The following is a 17221-nucleotide window of genomic DNA, read 5'->3' on the forward strand; positions in this document are numbered from 1 at the left end:
CACCAGTTATGAATGCTCAAATTGTATGAAATGACGCCTGTAATAAGAGACTCCCTTTTATTTTAACTGTATTATAAATCACAAAACAAACTTCCACTTAGGAACTATTATTAAACCTATAAAAAGTTGCTGTTTTATCTTTGTAAAAGGTGTGATCTATTTTCTGTACAATTGCCAAATCCTCAAAGGTGATTAAAAACAAAACAAAAAGAAAACATATTTCCATTACTTTAGCAACCAACAGGAACGGATATAGCTTTTAACTAGGTTTTAGCTTGATCCTAACTAGAGGTGGTTCTGCAAAAGGCACTATAATTTATATAAAACCAAAAACAACCTTTAAGAGCTTTTCTCATTTGCAAATCACTACCCAAGTAGATTAGCGGACTTTGTATTAATTTGACAGATTGAGCAGATGGTGAGAAGAGCAGTACGTCCTTCAAGTTAGGTACAATGTCATATTACTTTTTTTTTGTTTGTTTTTTTTTCTTTCTGGGGTTTATGCCTTGTTTGGCTTGTCAAATTTCCAAACCTGTTTAATTTGAAAGTAGAATTTTTATTTTAAAAAAGGGACATTTTACAGTACCCAATGAAACATATTGTCTCATGTAAAGTTAAAGGCTAACTCGTGGAGAATGCATAATCTAGACATGGGAAATGCATAATAAACTGAACCCTTTTCTTAAAGGTTGTATACATGTCAATCATCCTGCTTGGGGACTGAATTGCAGTTTTATATTGTGATTGTGACTAAGGTTAGGATTTAGTTACAGGTTGGGGTAAAATTGATAAAGGTTAGGGTTTAAAAGTTTACAGATTCTCCTAGAGTCGAGGATGCTCCCGAAGCAGACACAATTTCCTCATATATGAATTACAGTACAACTTTAAGAGCAAAAATAACACCACGAACATACAGTCAAAGCTTTCTGTTACGACGGTGCTACAAACAGTTCATACAGTGCCTTGCGAAAGTATTCGGCCCCCTTGAACTTTGCGACCTTTTGCCACATTTCAGGCTTCAAACATAAAGATATGAAACTGTAATTTTTTGTGAAGAATCAACAACAAGTGGGACACAATCATGAAGTGGAACGAAATTTATTGGATATTTCAAACTTTTTTAACAAATAAAAAACTGAAAAATTGGGCGTGCAAAATTATTCAGCCCCTTTACTTTCAGTGCAGCAAACTCTCCAGAAGTTCAGTGAGGATCTCTGAATGATCCAATGTTGACCTAAATGACTAATGATGATAAATAGAATCCACCTGTGTGTAATCAAGTCTCCGTATAAATGCACCTGCACTGTGATAGTCTCAGAGGTCCGTTTAAAGCGCAGAGAGCATCATGAAGAACAAGGAACACACCAGGCAGGTCCGAGATACTGTTGTGGAGAAGTTTAAAGCCGGATTTGGATACAAAAAGATTTCCCAAGCTTTAAACATCCCAAGGAGCACTGTGCAAGCGATAATATTGAAATGGAAGGAGTATCAGACCACTGCAAATCTACCAAGACCTGGCCGTCCCTCTAAACTTTCAGCTCAAACAAGGAGAAGACTGATCAGAGATGCAGCCAAGAGGCCCATGATCACTCTGGATGAACTGCAGAGATCTACAGCTGAGGTGGGAGACTCTGTCCATAGGACAACAATCAGTCGTATACTGCACAAATCTGGCCTTTATGGAAGAGTGGCAAGAAGAAAGCCATTTCTTAAAGATATCCATAAAAAGTGTCGTTTACAGTTTGCCACAAGCCACCTGGGAGACACACCAAACATGTGGAAGAAGGTGCTCTCGTCAGATGAAACCAAAATCGAACTTTTTGGCAACAATGCAAAACGTTATGTTTGGCGTAAAAGCAACACAGCTCATCACCCTGAACACACCATCCCCACTGTCAAACATGGTGGTGGCAGCATCATGGTTTGGGCCTGCTTTTCTTCAGCAGGGACAGGGAAGATGGTTAAAATTGATGGGAAGATGGATGGAGCCAAATACAGGACCATTCTGGAAGAAAACCTGATGGAGTCTGCAAAAGACCTGAGACTGGGACGGAGATTTGTCTTCCAACAAGACAATGATCCAAAACATAAAGCAAAATCTACAATGGAATGGTTCACAAATAAACATATCCAGGTGTTAGAATGGCCAAGTCAAAGTCCAGACCTGAATCCAATCGAGAATCTGTGGAAAGAACTGAAAACTGCTGTTCACAAATGCTCTCCATCCAACCTCACTGAGCTCGAGCTGTTTTGCAAGGAGGAATGGGCAAAAATTTCAGTCTCTCGATGTGCAAAACTGATAGAGACATACCCCAAGCGACTTACAGCTGTAATCGCAGCAAAAGGTGGCGCTACAAAGTATTAACTTAAGGGGGCTGAATAATTTTGCACGCCCAATTTTTCAGTTTTTTATTTGTTAAAAAAGTTTGAAATATCCAATAAATTTCGTTCCACTTCATGATTGTGTCCCACTTGTTGTTGATTCTTCACAAAAAATTACAGTTTCATATCTTTATGTTTGAAGCCTGAAATGTGGCAAAAGGTCGCAAAGTTCAAGGGGGCCGAATACTTTCGCAAGGCACTGTATATGAACAATGATGTAATGGTGATGTTAGATGCCCATTTTAAGCATTTTTAACACTGCGGTTATACTCATACCTAAAACCGCTGCCGGCAGTCATTATGAAGGACATTTTAAACAACATCAATATTAAAATGAAAGACAAACTATCGGATACAACTCAAAAGTTTTACTCAAGCACATCATATCAAACATCTGCACAGCCGAAACGCCGTATTTAAACGAACAATTAAACATAAAAGGGTTTATTTTCTAACATAACACATATAAAGCACTACTTCAGAAAATGAAAAACTAATAAAATAAGCATTTCAAAAGAAACTAGTGTGTAAACAAGTATATGTACATACCTGAAAAAACAAAACTGAAAAAAGCAAAAGTAGTTTTTAATTTAAAATAAGTTACATAAGTTTCCTCCTGTGTGTGTCACTTGGTGCAGCACAGAATCCAGGTTGAGCTGCTGCAGCCTGCTGCTTTGCAATTTTCTGATAGAAACAGTTTGTATAAGCCTCGAGTGAAAATACCACCTAGTGGTACAAACAGAAGACAGTCTTCGTTTAACTATGTTGCGAAGAATCTCAGCCTGCTTTGTAGATCGAGAGCAAAACTAAGCTATTCCTTCAAAAAAAAATTTAAAAAATCCTGCATTCCCTAATATTCTTTGCTGCAAAACTGAGGACAAGATTTAAAACATGTGCATGTGTAGCCAGGCAGCCAGAGGAAAACATGTGTTTTGTAGTTCTGTCGGGCTAGTAAATAAAACATCAACCGGCAGAATCACAGAACGCATCACTTTCTGGCTGCTCCTATGAAACTGCGGTGATCTCTGTCATTCGTGCTAGACAGCAGAGGCGTGAAGCAGAGAACAACACTGTACAGAGCCTGTCGTGTACCTGTTTGTTATTTATGTTTTGTTTTTTAAATATACAGGTTCTGACAATGAATACTGCTGGCTTGTTTTGAATAAGACAGATCTGGTCTGGGTTATTTATTACATATTTAACACAACGCAAATTACATATTGTACATACACAGTTAAGGGAAGTCTTAATCCCTGCACTATCTAGCCGAATTGTGTATTTAAACCAATTCACCGGAGCACTGCAGCTCTACTGTCCCATTAGACGGCACAGCGACTCCACCCATGTTTTAAAGTACAGCATAGATTATATATTTGCTACTGAAGCACTATTAGACGGTAAGCTTTGGGGATGTGAGGGAGGATTTTTGGTTTCAGTTGGCCTCCAGCACAGGAGGTTACCGTTTTTACAATTCTAAGAGCTGAGAAGGGGGGTTACACATAGCAGTGAACAAAAAGTGCACAAGGGAACTTTTCACTCACACGTTTGTGAAGTCCACTTACTTCGACTGCCATTACTGCTGCATCATCGTATTTCTAAGCAGCCGACTTGTCACCACATTTAAACTTCTGGCACACGGCATCAACATGCTGGAAACAGGCAGCTGCAGTCCGACTGTCACTAACATCAGTAAAAACAACAAAGCGTTCCACAACATCACTGTCCTTGGTCAAGTAATGCAGTACAGTCGAATGCTGAGACTTACTGGCTATATCTGAGGTTTCATCAAGTTGAATAGCACCAAATGGTGCCTCCGCAATTTCTTTGGCAATGGCATTAAGTTAGACATTACTCACTGCTTCCATTAGGTAGTTCTGGTAGTTCAATGTCCCAGAAAAAACAGTCAAGGTTTCCAAATGCTGCTTCAGTAAAGGATCAAACTCGCTGACTAGCTGTAAGGTTTTGACATAATTTCCAAGATTCAGGGAGTCATCCAATTCGTCGTGCCCATGAAATGACAGCTGTTGTTCTCCGAGATGACATACAACACTAATTAGTCTTTGAAAAATCTCACGATTCTGATGGACCTTTTCATTGTGCTGTCTGTGTGTTTGAAAGTCTCTGTTGTTCGTTTAACTGGAGATCAGTGCAAGCTTGTCCAAATGTTCGTAACTGTATACACGCTGTTAGGTGTTGCTGGCTAGTTTCATGATGTTTTCAGGCATTGTGTAAATTGTTTAAATCATGGTATCCAGTCTTATTCCACACTCTTCTCGTTAATGAAAAGCAGACACGGCCAACAGAATCACTTGTTTGCCTCCCCACATCCACAGATCCACTCACACTGGTACAGCACTTCACTGAAATACCGTTTCAACTCTTTCCCTGCTTTTTTGTACACGCTCTCTAACTTTTCATTTCTTATGATTTCTTCTTTAGTCTCATAATCACCTTCACTAAATGGATTTGAGAGCAATTTTTGTACTAAATTATCAATTTCTCTCTCTGCTTCAATCAAATTGTATTCTCTAGTTTTGCAAAATAACCATTTTTTTCTGTCTTCCGTTTCCGCTCGTGACCTGAGCCCCTCAAGCTGGCAGCTGTGAGTTGACCTACTCGCTCTGTTCCATCAGGACGATTCTTTTCTTCAATTGTATGCCTTATCTACATTTTTCAATGGGCGGCCAAAGTGGAGCTCTGGCGCACAGCATCGAATTGCCCGGGCAACGAGATGCAACTCGGGCATTGAATGCGTTCACATGCCGGACACGACCGATATGATTCTTCTTTTTAATAATAATAATAATAATAATAATAATAATAATGATTTGTATACTAATTATAATATAATTGTTTAGATTTTTAATTAGCTTTAGGGCATGCAGCATATGTTGCATACATAGATGACATGCCACTGACTGTAAACCTCCTTATTCAATCCAAATTGCACAATGCAAAGTATTTGCACATTACACAGGTTTTACTGTTCATCCTTTATTGCTAAAATGTACTGCCTAAACAACTTCTTCACAATATGTATAAAGAATATATTCTAAAACATTGGGCCAAGAAATACATCCTTGCGGGATTATAAATGTAAGTAATACACACCGCTGTATTACTTACCATCATTATTATTCCCTGTTTGTTTCACCGTCAGGTACTGGACAAAAACAACTAATAAAAACAAACCTTTTCACCTGGATTACAATTGTCTGTCTGTTCTTTAATTACCTGCACCTGTACACTATTAACCACTTTGCCACAGCATGTCATTAAACTAGGTGACATTTTTAACATCGAACATTAGGCAGTTTTCATCCTCATAGTGTCTTTTTGATATTTTATCTATCCTATAAAAGGAAGTAATGCAAGGCTACCTTCCATATTCCATACACCATAATGGAGCAATGACACTGACTGTAACAAACCTCACAGGTTCACTTGTTGGATCTGAACAGCTCTATGATACTGTGGAAGTCTCGAATTGTTTCAGACGAGTCTTGGTATGTGGTAGAGAGATAATGGTAAAAATTCAATGGTCTTAAATAGAGTTTGGACCCCTGGTTACATTTAAATAAAGTGTCCAACTTAATGGCTGCGTGTTTACAGACCTTGGATTGAAGAGTTTTTGGATAGCATTTTTTTTGGCTAACTACTCTTTTTCTGAACTATTTGATGAAACAGAGAGGGCTGGTCAACATTTAAGACTCCATGTGGAAAATACAAACTAAGTAGTACCAGGGTGGTGCTGTTAGTAAAACAGTTGAATATTAAACCCAACATGTTCCAATTTCACAAGCGCTTAAAATCAGAGTAAGAATCAGCAACGACTGAAGACTTGATTAAAACATCAGAAACATGATATCATCCCTAAAGAAGTAAATCCTGTTTACCTTCATATAGTATATTGATAACTACAGAGAAGCATTCATAAGATATGGACATAACTTGTATTAAAAACACACCAAATGTTACTGCCTCCAGAGACAGCAGGCTAATGAGAGTACGAGACAATGAAAACACAGTTATGTGGAAAAAAACACCAGTATACTTTAATGCATTATGCACCATAAACCATGCAGTCATTTAGGCAGTCATGTAGAGTTTCGCTCATTGAAACACTTTTTGCCTGTATTTTAATATGCTATGGTAAATTAATTATTTAATAATTCTGTAGCTTGTAGTTGAATAACTGTACGTTAAACTGTACTTTCCATGGTTCAATGTGGAACTGGTATGTGGTTAGATGATCTGCATTTAATGCAGTATAGGTTAGGTCCATTTTGATTGCCTGTTATGTAAAATAGACCTCTGATGTTCAAAGGATGAAATGTCTTAATCCAATGTTGGACCACTTGTGCAATTTTTCTCTTTTTACCTACTTTTCTTTTTTAATCGAAGCATCATCTTTAAACAATATCATCTTTTCATAATGTTAAACAACATGCCGATGACTGATGTTGTTAAAAGATGAAGCTTGCAAAATGGATGCAAAATTGCATATGTGGGCCTACAAAGGATTCAGTACACACAGAAAAAATAAGAATGTGGCAATAGACAATTTAATTTATTCAAATATACACTATGGTAGTTTAATTAAAGGTGAAACAACTTCCATAATAAATATGTTTGTCTGTCACTCATGGTGGTAGTCCATTGGTCAAGATCATGCTCTAAAGCAGTGGTTCTCAGCTGACCTTGATACATATGTACAACATTGATGTTTTAGTTGGGGAATACAAAGTCTTCATGAGCTACTGTGTGATATCTCCAAATCAGACCTCCTTTTCTTCCCCATCTTCCTCCCTCACTGCTTATCGCTCTATCTCTATTCCTCTCCCTCCTCATCCACTAAGAACCTCTGTGTCACTCTCGACCCCTCCCTCTCCTACTCTCAGCACATCTCTACTCTGGCACGGTCCTGTCGCTTATGAAATATATGCAGAATTTGCCCCTTCCTCGCCGACTACTCCACACAACTCCTAGTTCAGGCCCTGGTACTGTCTCACCTTGACTACTGCAACTCCTTCCTGGCTGGCTTCCCTGCCTCTGCTATCCATCCGCTCCAGCTCATCCAACTTGTCTTTTCCCTTCCTCGTTTCTCCCATGCTACACCACTACTCTGCCCCTTTCACTGGCTGCCTATCTCTGCTCTCATCCAATTCAAAACTCTTGTACTCGCCTATCGCTGTCTTGACCTTTCTGCTCCCTCCTATCTCCAGACTATTATTTCTCCCTACAACCCCTCATGCCCTCTCCACTCCTCTGCCAGTGGCAGGTTAGCTGTATCCCCCCTCCACTCCCATGCTCCCAGATCCCATTCCTTCTCCACCCTTGCCCCTCAGTGGTGGAACTACCTACCCATGGATATCAGGACTGCTTAGCCCCTGACCACCTTCCGGTGCCTCCTCAAGACACACCTGTTCAGACAACATCTGTAAACCTCTCAACTCTTGACTATACTGGACTATATAGCACAGAATTGTACCAGTTCTTGCATCATCTTGTACTTGCACTCAACTGGTCCACACTTTGCTGTATTCTACTACTGCTCTTAATTATAACTATTTCCTGTATCTTGTACTTCATTTTAGTCTTATAGGTATCTGTATTCACGTTTTTTGTAATTGCTCTTATTTGAAATCGTTCTTATCCATATATCACACTTACTACATGTTCTTAATGGAATTTACTCTTATAAGCAAATATTTTTTTCTTTGTATCAGAAAACTGGTGACGGAATTGAAAATCGTGTGTGACGGGTGCATTAATTTGTTACATATATATAATGGGCATTGATTTTATACAAGGGTGGTAAAACGCAACTGACGTGTATCTGGGGAACGGATATCCCAGTGCTGACTTTTTTGTTGTTGGTTTTCACCACCTTCTCTTTGTAATCAAATAATAAATAGTGCTTCATAAAAAGGCAATGGAAAAGTCATTAGTTAACAGTGGTCAAATCTTTACACTGGATCAGACATTTTGTACACCTATAATAGTGTATCCAGGTGATTATGTAATTATTGTTTTAAAACACATATTTGGCAGTATACATCAGCATGCCCTCAGCCAGGTTGGACACATTTATGGCCACGTTCAAATTACTTTGAGGACCACTGCTCTAAGGTGAATGATTTTTCCACAATAGCCATATGAAGTGACCAACTGACTTTTAATTCACCCTGTATACAGGATCAAAGTTCTGTATTATCATACAGTACAATAGATAGCACTGCTTGTATATAAGCATACACACTTTAGATACTTCATATCTGAAAAGTAGGTAGGATGGAGTTACTAGGTATTTATGCTTAGCCAGTGTAACCACAGTGCTGACAGACAGGTCTGACAATCAATCTGCTTTGTCCATTATTAATAAAAGGCATTTTCTATTTTTTATCAACAATAAGAAACACTGCTTGCTTGTTATCAGCAGAGAAAGTCACCGTGGATAGAGTGGACAAAGTGGCAGTTATGAAGCAACAGTAGCAGGGAGCAGTATAGACAGTGCACATATGCAGAAAGTATAGATAGTAAAGAGCTGGGAGACATACTGTACATAGAATCAGATACAACGAATAGATGCACCCCCATGTTACATTTTTCATATTTCTGAACCCAATACTGTATATGTGTTTGGAAAACCAAGTTTTTAATTAAGGTTTGTTGTATTGATTTAAATGATTTACTGTACCTCCCAACAAACACACATATAGTACACACAACCCCACAGAGATATACATTACATGCATATGGTGTATACATGGCACTGTGAAGCTATATCTGGAAACTAAAGGATACTTATTGGGTACTTCTTAACATGCCAAATTCCTGGGCATACATATTTAACAGGCTGCATTAAGTATAGCTTGTTGTTTGGAAGAGAATACTAATGGCTGATATGGAGGCCCATTATACAGCAGACTAGCTTATTAGCACGCATTACCTGAGTTGAAAATGTGCTAACTAGATTGACATGTGACCCCTTTAGTACCAAGACATCATGCATCCAGTTAATACAAGCATTCAATTCCATTTTTTTTCCCACTATCTGCAAAATATAAGTACCACAAGCACTACATTTACAAAGGAAATAGAGGGAGCACACGCTATGATTGTCACACCATTGTTCCTGAAAAAAACTCTTCACCCTGTCCTTTTTATTTTGACAAGGGGTTACAACAGATGTCTAAGTGCTATGCCAGTGGGTGTCACTTTTGGTAATTAAGGAGTGGCTATGGTAGTATTCCATACAGCATGTTTCATAAGAACGTACCAATACTTAATTGTGCATTGCATTCAAACAGGTGTTTACATTGACTTTGTAAGATTTTAGAATGATATCACAGAGGCGTTCCAATTTTACTTCCCTAATCGTGGCTATCCGGGTTAATGAGAGATGTAACTGTAGCGCTCTACTAGCCCTATCTGTTAAGTTATATCTATATCAGTTTCTTTCCCATCAATGATTATTCTTAAAATGTTTTTTTTTGTATTCAGTAGTTGCCTCAGCTCACTGCTACCAACCCCACGCTGACTCAGGAGGGCAAAGACGAACACATGCTGTCCTCTGAAGCGTGTGCCGTCAGCTGACCACTTCTTTTCACACTGCAGACCCACCATGCAGCCACCTCTGAGGACAAATCAGCACTGGGCAGCTTACAGGCAAGCCCGCAGGTGCCCGGCCAGACTACAGGGATCACTGGTGCACGGTGAGCCGAGGACACCCTGGCTGACCTGAGCCCTACCTCCCTCCCTCGGGCAGCGCTCGGCCAATTGTGTGCCGCCCCCTGGGAGCTCCTGTCCACAGTCGGCAGTGGAATAGCCTGGACTGGAACTGGCGAAACCCAGGCTATAGAGCGTATCCTGCACTCCACGCAGAGCGCCTTTACCGGATGTGCCACTCGGGAGCCCCAAAAATGTTTTGTTTTTTGTGTGAACAGATCATTTCTTAACTATCAAGTGGAGTAGTTATTTCTGGTGTTTAAGTTTGAAGTATGAAAAATTCAGAAATGCAGGTAAACAGGGAAAAAGACAAAGGAAATATTTTAATTGCTGTATTATCCTTAGTAGTTTTATGAATCTTAAAGTACTGAAGGTGTCATGCAGGCTTTCTTTCTACTGAAGGAATGATAACTGTGTTCTGCATAAAACAAAAGCCCTGACAAGCAATGGTAATTAGTTGTATGGAATTGTAAAAAGATGAAAGGAGACAGCTGTCTTTTAATGCCTGTTTTAAAGGTTGTTGCCTCATTAGAAAAGTTCTTCTGCTCTTCCTTTCAGTCTAGATGAATATCATTATCATATCATTGACCTACATTAACCACACACAGTCGTGTGTTATGTTGGGCAAAAATATTACTGGGCTACAAACAAAACTTGAGCAGGAGGGGTGTACAATTGAAATGTCACTTTACCTTGAGTTCAAGTACCACTCAACACAGGTTAAAAACCCTGCTGACCATGATGCTGCGTTTAAATGTTAATTCAGCCAACCCAATTGGCTGCCAATCTGAGCTGCCCCTGCTTTTTTGGGGATGGGTGGAAGTACGTCAAAACACTGACCAATCAAATGATGAGTGGGCATAAACATTTAATCCTGATCCAGGGTAAACAGGTTTCCAGGTGCTTTAATATTCTGGAACTATTCAAACTTTTGCAATTTAATTTGGAATTCAAACATCTACATGCCATTAATACTCTTGTCCTTAATTCTATGCTTTCCTAAACATGTTTTGCTTGAGCAGGTGGGAAATCAGTTGGGGGTAGGGGGTGTCATTTTTTCCCCTCCATCATTTTTCTTAAACATTTTTCAAAGCATTTTGTTGTGCCTTGGAATTTTTTAGAGTTATGCGAGAACCATAAGCTAGTAACAACATGCAGATGCACTCAATAAATAACTCTAACTCGATACAATAACATTTTAAAAGTGTACTTTTCTTTTCCAATGTCTATACTATGCTTGCTTGTGATTGGCCTTGCCTGCCCATAATTTCCCATGGTTTCACTGCATTACTTGAATTACATTACATTGGCTTGAATACTGTCTAATAAGTACATTAATTTTCTATATTTACTTTAAATAATTTCAATATTTTATTTACACTTTAGATATTTTAGATTTTGTGTTGTTTGTCTACAATTATAAACTTGCAATAAAACGAAAACCTTTTTTACTAGATATTTTTGGTCTTTCCTGGGTATGCTTCCTGGTTATAAAGAACCTGTTCAACTATTTATTTTATTCACTGCATAACCATCCTGAACTGGCAAGGTCTGGCTACAACATTTCAGGTTAGACTGTTTGGGTAATCTGGTGCACATTGGTCCTGTTATACAGTTCCCTCAAAGGTTGCTAATTCTCCAGAAATTCCAGGCATAATAAATAATAATCTTCTCGGTTTTTTAAACAAATGTAGAACACAGTTTTGTACTGTAATAATGACCAGGGGAATTAAGAACCAAATGGGATTAATAGTGACCAGGCCTCATCTTTGCGCTAGCAAATCTCCCAGACAATCACTGTTCCCTGTGACTTGATAATGATTGCCTAGTGGATTGTATAAGGAATCAAAAACTTTTAATAATACTTGAGACAGACATCTAAAGTGATTTTGTGCATTAGCTAAAACTGTACAATAGCAATAGGAAAAACAGTATTCTTGTTTGCTGCACTTTTCTTTATCTATCACTTGTGATATTTGATAATAGATTCATGCCCTATCAGCTCAGGTATGGCAGTACTTTTACAAAGACATTCAGTACACTTGACATGGACTAGATTGAAACCACTGTTCCATAGGTCAGATTTGATTGCCTTTATCAGGGAATGCAGCAGTTCAGACTCTTCACCATTCTATGAGCTTTTCATTGCTGCTGTTGGTTTATAAGACTCTGTAGATTTCAATTTCAACAGCAATCCTTTTCTCGCTCTGTTTCAGATGGCAAGCTGACTTTTCTCTTTAATCCCTGCACTCCACGATAGTCTCTGCTTCTGAGGATCCATCATAGTGAAGGAAATCAGTCCAGAGAATATCACGGCAGAGGTCTGGTCTTTCACAGAGCAGATATCAACCATTCAGCTTAAAGTAAACTAAGTCTCTCTCTCTCTCTCTCTCTATTTATTTCATGCTGTACCTTCCCACCCTTTTCCATTTTTTTGTACTAATTCTCATATGGTAAGAGAACCTTGATTTTCACACTTCATGTATGGAATAACTAAAGATTGTATATGTTATGTATTTATTTGACTTTACTCAGAGTTTCCCTCTATACACTTCCATTGTGGAAACTGCTCTTCAGCAGAACTCCCTCCTCTACCTTTACAGCTTATTTAAATGTAGTCGTCGACAATGGTTGGTAATAAAAAGATAATTAACTATCATCATTAAATATGTACTAACAATTAGTACTCTGAGTACACATTATTCACATTAGTCTACTGATGAAAAATAACCCTGTGTTACAGCCTTATGGATCTAATACACACACATATATATATATATATATATATATATATATATATATATATATATATATATATATATATATATATATATATATATATATATATATATATATATATACACATATACAGTACTGGGCAAAAGTTTTAGGCAGGTGTGAAAAAATGCTGTAAAGTAAGAATGCTTTCAAAAATAGACATGTTAATAGATTATATTTATCAATTAATTAAATGCAAAGTGAGTGAACAGAAGAAAAATCTAAATCAAATCCATATTTGGTGTGACCACCCTTTGCCTTCAAAACAGCATCAATTCTTCTAGGTACACTTGCACACAGTCAGGGATTTTGTAGGCATATAGTCAGGTGTATGATTAAACAATTATACCAAACAGGTGCTAATGATCATCAGTTCAATATGTAGGTTGATACACAATCAATAACTGAAACAGAAACAGCTGTGTAGGAGGAATACAACTGGGTGAGGAACAGCCAAACTCAGCTAACAAGGTGAGGTTGCTGAAGACAGTTTACTGTCAAAAGTCATACACCATGGCAAGACTGAGCACAGCAACAAGACACAAGGTAGTTATACTGCATCAGCAAGGTCTCTCCCAGGCAGAAATTTCAAGGCAGACAGGGGTTTCCAGATGTGCTGTCCAAGCTCTTTTGAAGAAGCACAAAGAAACGGGCAACATTGAGGACCATAGATGCAGTGGTCGGCCAAGGAAACTTACTGCAGCAGATGAAAGACACATCATGCTTACTTCCCTTCGCAATCGGAAGATGTCCAGCAGTGCCATCAGCTCAGAATTGGCAGAAAACAGTGGGACCCTGGTACACCCATTTACTGTCCGGAGAAGTCTGGTCAGAAGTGGCCTTCATGGAAGACTTGTGGCCAAAAAGCCATACCTCCGACGTGGAAACAAGGCCAAGCGACTCAACTATGCACAAAAACACAGAAACCGGGGTGCAGAAAAATGGCAGCAGGTGCTCTGGACTGATGAGTCAAAATTTGAAATATTTGGCAGTAGCAGAAGGCAGTTTGTTCGCCGAAGGGCTGGAAAGCGGTACACGAATGAGTGTCTGCAGGCAACAGTGAAGCATGGTGGAGGTTCCTTGCAAGTATGGGGCTGCATTTCTGCAAATGGAGTTGGGGATTTGGTCAGAATTAATGGTCTCCTCAATGCTGAGAAGTACAGGCAGATACTTATCCATCATGCAATACCATCAGGGAGGCATCTGACTGGCCCCAAATTTATTCTGCAGCATGACAACAACCCCAAACATACAGAAAGTCATTAAGAACTATCTTCGGCGTAAAGAAGAACAAGGAGTCCTGGAAGTGATGGTATGGCCCCCACAGAGCCCTGATCTCAACATCATCCAGTCTGTCTGGGATTACATGAAGAGAGAGAAGCAACTGAGGCTGCCTAAATCCACAGAAGAACTGTGGTTAGTTCTCCAAGATGTTTGGGCCAACCTACTTGCCGAGTTCCTTCAAAAACTGTGTGCAAGTGTACCTAGAATTATTGATGCTGTTTTGAAGGCAAAGGGTGGTCACACCAAATATTGATTTGATGTAGATTTTTCTTCTGTTCACTCACTTTGCATTTTGTTAATTGATAAATATAAACTATTAACATGTCTATTTTTGAAAGCATTCTTACTTTACAGAATTTATATATATATATATATATATATATATATATATATATATATATATATATATATATGTAAGAATTATATATATAAGAATTATATATCAGAATTTATAACAACAATGGTTTATAAGTTAAAAGAAATTACAGTACCTTATATATATATATATATATATATATATATATATATATATATATATATATATATATATATATATATTAAGGTACTGTAATTTCTTTTAACTTATAAACCATTGTTGTTTTAGGCACTCAGACTTGTTTTAACCACTATACTACTTTAAACAGTTTGTTACATGTACAATGCACTACAATGCAGGGATCTCATAAGTAAAGATTTATAACACACAATACAGGGTAAAATATAGCGAATGATCAAACTGACTCTAAGTTTAATTAAAACACTAGAATTATCCCACCTAATCACATTTCAGTATTTTGTAAAGGAAACATAGGCCTACTATTATTTTTAATACTTAAAGTATTCCAATTTGTATAAGAACTGTTGCTGCCTGCCTGTATGTAAATAAATAAGCTCCATTGTTAACATAAAAAGTAATAAACTCATAGGTAGCTTCATAACTTGTGACCCGGCATGCCCAACCAGTATATTTTTATCGTTGTCTGTGTTGTTTCTATGGCAATGTATATAGTAGTGAAGTTTCTCCCTATCTACTATGACTGCTAATGAAAAAAGGGGCTTTGAACCAAAGGCATTCTACAATAATAATGTCAGTAATTACAACAGCAAGTCTTTACCAGAAATGCTAAAATAATTACCTGAATAATTTCTAAAAATATACTTAGCGATTACGATGTGATCCTGTTCCCTGTGACTGACAGTTACCCCAGTGCGGGCCCCTTTATCAACTGTAAAGGACCAACAAACCAGTAGAATGGCCTAAAATAAAATGAATGAGAGGGAGTTGGAAATGAATACAGTTCTGAGAGGAGGGTCACAGGGTTAGTGATAAAGGCCAGTGTGGATTATATGGTGGCAAAGAGCTTGTAAGACAATCAGTAAAGCACATGTAGTACAAGGTTTTGCAGTACATTGGTTTTTATAGACAGCGACATCAGAAACCATCTCTCTGTACGGTTGTGTTGAACCATCTAAAGTTATAATCTCCTCAACCACTTACATGGAAGACTTAAGACGCAATACTGTCTTCTCAAGAACACAATGATTGAATGACAGCTAAGAAGTTCTGTCACCCAAAGTGCATTACATAACAAATTGAACTTTATAAATTGACTTAATTCAATGGACACTGTATTGTCTTGTCTTGTGGATGGAACAAATTGAATATGATATCTTAACCCTTTATCTGCAACAGTAATATGTCTCACAAGGGACTACTATTTAAGCAAAAATTAAGCAAAATATTGACATAAAACAAGTTTTAATAAATACTTCACCAGTTCTCAGAGCTCGGGTATGTGCATTCTTTTCATCCATGCCCAAACTATTTGCACAGCCCACACCAGTGTGAAGGGACATCAAGGCAGCCTCTCCACTGATGATCCTGTTCCCCACGGGGTGTCCTGTGGACAGGCACTTCAGGCTGCTGGTGCTTCTCTTCCTCTGTTGGGGGCCTCACCTTTGCCTTAGTCAGGGACAATACCGTGGCCGCTCTTCCCTCAATGAGCTGTGCAAGCTGCTGTTCGTGTTGTTGCTGTTGCTGCATTATCAACATTTGCTGCTGCTGTTGTAGATCTGTCTGCTGCTGTTGTTGTCTCTGGCTCTTAGCCATCTTACAATTGAAGTACTACTGTGCTTGTGCATTTCTGCCAATTGGGCTACTAGTTGCTTAATTTATCTTTTTTGAACCGGACCGGCCCCGACACCGAACATGGAGTTACCTACCTTGTCTTCTTCTGAACCCGAAGATTCACAGAACATTTCCATACCTCCTGCGCCATCCTTTGTTGCAGTCCCTGACCCAGAGCCTCTCCAGCTGCATCGCTCAAAAAGGAAACCATAATCACACCAGAATTCAACCTCGCACCAGCTTCTTCTCAGTCTGCTGCCGCCACGCTCCTTTTCTGTTCCTCTGCAAAGTCTTACAATTGAAGTACTACTGTTTTACTGTCTCCAATATAATGTAAGTCTTGTAGTACATAGATCATTTTGTTTATAATGTGCTCAAAAGTACCTCATTTCAGTAAAGTTCTCTTATTCTAATGTCCCCTTTCTACCATTAAAAAAAGGGTTTAAAGTTTTTGGTTGTGATTTTTCAACCAAGAAGCCTAATCACTGTGAAGCATAATCTCGCAGAAATAGCAAAACTATATAAAAAAATAACTAAAATAAAATAAAATAAAATAAAAAACAGCCTTACATATATTTCACCTTTAACACAGCTCCACAATCTGGAGAATATATATTTATCCCTCCATAATGAATTATAAAGTGCAACGCCAACCACATTGAATATAAAATCTCTTTTTTTTTTTTTTTTAAATGAAATTCTCAAGTCTGCAAACCATAAGAGTGCCTAATTTTGGGTTGAAAGTGGAAAATGAATGGTTACCCAGGCATGATGTAAAATACTGTACAGAGACTGCATCTGTATTTGTCACCTTCTTAATTTTTTCTGCAAACTCCATGGCCAAAAAAACAAAAAAACAGGCTGAGTTCTTCTTAGTGCTGTGAAAGAGCTCACACTCTCGTCCCCAATGCAGGGTCG

This window comes from Acipenser ruthenus, chromosome 4 (assembly GCF_902713425.1).
Source record: "Acipenser ruthenus chromosome 4, fAciRut3.2 maternal haplotype, whole genome shotgun sequence".
NCBI lineage: Eukaryota > Metazoa > Chordata > Actinopteri > Acipenseriformes > Acipenseridae > Acipenser > Acipenser ruthenus.